Source organism: Echinops telfairi, unplaced genomic scaffold (assembly GCF_000313985.2).
Source record: "Echinops telfairi isolate 266 unplaced genomic scaffold, ASM31398v2 ScPeMD7_60;HRSCAF=208, whole genome shotgun sequence".
Taxonomy (NCBI): Eukaryota; Metazoa; Chordata; class Mammalia; order Afrosoricida; family Tenrecidae; genus Echinops; species Echinops telfairi.
In genome coordinates, this window is record NW_022103958.1 from 37,015,055 (window position 1) to 37,019,412 (window position 4,358).

Below are 4,358 nucleotides of genomic sequence, written 5' to 3' on the forward strand. Positions count from 1 at the left end.
AAGAGGTGCCAGCCAACATCAGTCACCAAGAGGAACTTGAATAAAGAGTCTGAATCAGAGCTGACTTGGCAGCGAGGGTGCCCAAGGCACTTGGGCCTCGGAGTCGGATGTTCTCTGTCCAGCCTGGCAAATGCCTGGGGGTGGCGGGTGGGGAGGGCTTGGAGAATGAGGGAGAGGGTGAATCCATCCCCCCAGACTCCACCGCAGGACCCAACTTGGTTTCCACAGCTGCCCCGAAACTCCAGCCTGTGTGCCCACGGTGCTTCTCGACGCACTTGACCCCAGCTGCCCGCCCTCTCTCCGACCTCTCCCCCTGCACTTTCCTGGAGCGCCGGGAGCTGAGCGCGGGGATCCAGGGCGTGCGGCCTGGGTGCATCCCGCTGGGCTCCACCGGGAGGGAGGCCGGAGCCCGGGGGAGCCAGCACCCGCTCCGGCGCACACGCCCTGACTCCCGGCCACCGATGAGAGACGAAACTGCACGAAACCGCACGGACCCAGACCGGGGCTGCCAGATCCCAAGCCACCCCCGGGGACTTCTGCGCCCGGAGACAGACACGTTTCACAAGGGAGGGATGCATACACTCAGGTCCCAACACACACACACACACACACACACACACGCTCAACAACCGTTTCTCCCCTTTTTTCCTAAGGAAAACCACGTTCTCTGTATGAGCCCTGCAGGACCAGGCGGGGAGGGATCGCTGAGACCGCGCATCCCTGGTGGGCTCCACTGCTGCGCCCCCGGAGACCGGGACCCCTGGGGACCCTGGAGGCTGGTACCCACTGCTTCTTCCAGGCAGAAACTCACTCAGAGAATGGTTGACTGGTCCTCTCGTTTTGTGCTGCCTGTGAAAGGGCCCTGGGAACTATCGCTCTCGACCAACACCCCACCACCACCCGCATGGACCAGGGGGTCCAGAGGGTGGGATGGCTGCAGGCACCCTGACCACCAGAACTCCAGGTAGCATTCCAGGTAGCTCAGCCCCACGGACTGTAGCCGCTGTCCTGAGCTTACAACGCACCCCCCCAGCCCCCACCCGCCAGCCCGCGCCTCGAATGCGACGCCCTGTGAAATAACCCTGTCTCCCCCTCGCTGGAGGGCAGCAAGATGTGATGAAGGACAAGGGGACGCTTTTAGAAAGCAACGACAATAATAAAATAACGGTTGTCGAATCGATTCCAAAGATTCCTAGAGCCTCTGAAACGCTCCCAGAAACCACCGCTGTTGAAGGGATAGTCGGTGGCATGGGAAGGCTTCTGCGGCTGATCATGGGACTGGCCTTTGGGTGCCAACCGTGACAGAGAGGTGGCCTTTCCTGGAGGGCCATTTGGGTCAAGATTTTGGAGGGAGCCCTGGTGGAGGAGTCCGTTTGGGCTGCTTGCTAACCGCAAGGCAGGCACTTCAAACACGTGGGTCTCTGGGCAGGAGAAAGATGAGGCTGTCTGCTTGCTCCCCTAAAGATTTACAGTCTCTGGAAGCCTGTGCAGGGTCGCTCCGAGGCCGGCCAGAATGGCGGTGGGCTCTCCCTGGTCCTGACGGAGGGAAGCAGCGCGGAGGGAAGGGGTTGTTAGAGAGGAGCTGTGGAGGAAGGTCTTTGAGACACAACGGCCTCTTCTGGTGATCTCAGAGCCCTGCCAGAGTAGACGATCAGAGCAAAAGAGGAAGACCCTTAGTGAGATGAGCCCCCTCCTGCCTGCAGCCACGGGCTCAACTCTAACCAGGATTGTGAGGCTGTCCCAGGACACAGCAGCGTTTCTTTCTGTTGTGCAACGTGTGGGTGCTGGGAATCCTAACAAATGTGATGGGTCCTGACAAAACAAATAAGCTCCGAGCGTGTTACGCTCTTAGATGTCCCAAGGGAACTGGCTAGGCACCTAGCATCGTTGTGCATCGTCTTCCTCCCCGATGCGTGCCTCCGTAGAGTGCCTGGCACATAGTCGGTGCACAACAAATGCCAGGGAGGAGAGCAGCAAGTGGATGGACGAAGGAGCCATCTCAGGGATTCATTATCATAAGAGAATGTGAATCCTAGTCAGCAGTCAATCTGCAGCCAAGTTGAATTACACTGCATACCCAATTTAGTTCCATTAGATGGGAGAGCAGCTTGTTGAGCCAAAAAAGCACCTATTTTTGCTTAGTGAAAGGAATCCATGTCCTGGGGAAAACTTTCTGGAATTTCGTGTGAGAGAAAATGCTGAGGGTGTCTCTTCGGGTGGACCCTGGCTTGAAAAGCAAAGCGGGGGTGGGGTGGGGTGGGGGTGTCCCCACTCTTTCCTGGCATTTTATTAGTACGTGCCAGGGAAAACTCAATAAGCTAATCGGCCTTACAGAGAAAACTGCATTCTGATTTCCCTGGAATCCTTCAGAGCTTTAAGGCATCTCCAATCCACCCAACCGCCCGAGGGATTTACAGAGAGTAATTGCCCAGGAGGGCCCTTAACTTTAAAACCAACTCAAATATTGCATGCTCAGTTTAAATATTTTTATATCATTCTTTCTCACATTTGACAGCGGTCATCTTTCACTTTTAGAGAGAAACAGATCCTGGGTCCAACAGCCTGTGAACCGAGTTTGCCCTATTCTCAACTCGCTCTGTTTTCTTCGAAATGTTTTTAAATAAATATGCCTTGGGGAAAAGGAATATTATTTGAGGCCTTATCAGGTGCCAGCACTCAAAGTTCAGCAGGAAACAACAACAGTTTTTAAATTTAATGTTTAAAAATGGTTGCTGATGCGCTGACTCCTCCTCACAGTAGCCCCCTTGTGTCAGGGTAACTGTGCTCCAAAGGCTTCCTCCAGGACTGGTTGTCCGGAAGTAGATTACCAGGCCTTTCTTCCCAAGTGCCTCTGGGTGGAGTAGAGCCTTTCAGTTAGCAATTGAGTCGTTCCATTGGATCACCCATGGGTCCTGCTCATGTTATCATGTTGTTCTTATCAAGAGTCCTTGTATTGACATACTTCCCACTCCCTCAAATATATATATTTGTGACAGTACCTACACGGGGTATTAGGGTTTACTGTAGTATGATCACAGGGTGTATTTTTATTGAATCTCCTTGTATGTGTGCTTTATTTTTAGTTATTCATTTCCTCTTTTCATGTCCTTACTAGTCTTTGTGCCTATCATTCATTTACCCCTTTGCCTGGATCTCATTTCTCTGGTATTCTTGATCTTAGTGGAGTACACTCACCATGATAGGATGGATCGTTCTTCGGGAAATAGAATTTTTAGAAAATAGAATTCTGGGCTGGGGACAGAGCATCTGCCTGCCTGATGAGAAAAGAGAAAAAGGAGCCTGGGAAGGTTTTCCTTTAACATTCATTATAGAGACTTTTATTACTCGGAGTTATGCGCTGTGCCCCTCAATCCAGAGAGGGTCACCAGGCATAACTCAGAGGCTCTCTCAATTGCTTCAACCTTTTGAAGAGAAATTCTCCAGATTATTTTTTGGACTCAGAAGGGATAGTCACTTGGCTGCAAAGAATTTAGAAGGAAATTGTAAATCTCACTGCCCCTTTTAAAAATTTATAATCACTTATTTTCAGCCCATCCTGCACACCCACCAGTGCTCAACGCCCTGTGGTTTTCTAAGGATCTTGCTTATTGGGGCTGTCCCCACCCTGCCAAAATCTACACTAGAGATGGAAATCACTGTGTCTTTCCTTGCTCCTAATCAGTAAAGGATGACCTCAGGGTGGGAGATGCAGAACCTTCCCCGTGCTCTCAAATGACCCTCAACTCCACAGGGCACTCTGGCTCAGCTACTCTGACTTCTCCATCACAGGCCAGCTGTTAAGGGCCTGCCCACCCCAAACCTCAGAGCAGTAGAGAGGCCGGGATCCACTCATACAAATCTAGAGGCCCAAGGGTATTTTTAGAGCAGTCTTCGCCTGCCAAGGAATGAGCACAGTGTGATGGCCCCAGCCCAAACTGGTTCCTCTGAAGATGGACGGACTCAGTGTGTGACGTCAAGGAATTACTCAGGGTTGGGTTCTTCTAAGATGATTAAAAGTCTCTCTTGGCCCAGAGTCACAGGATCCAAATTGATTCTCTCCTCCTTGTCTGGGAGCTTTGTTCTACACTGCAAAAGAGGTGGAAGCAGAGGCCCTTCCACTGCCTTGTAAAGCCCTCCCTCCTTCATTCAGTGCTCGCAGAAAATGGCAGGTTTCACTACACTAAATCCCTAGGCAACTGAAACTTATTTTAAATGGAAGGCACACCTTCTCAACCTGTTACAGATGGAAACCGTTCTTTTACTCTCCTCTTAACCTTCTCTAGATGACTCATGGCCATCAACAAACGAGCATCCATCTTAACCTTCTCTAGATGACTCATGGCCGTCAACAAACGAGC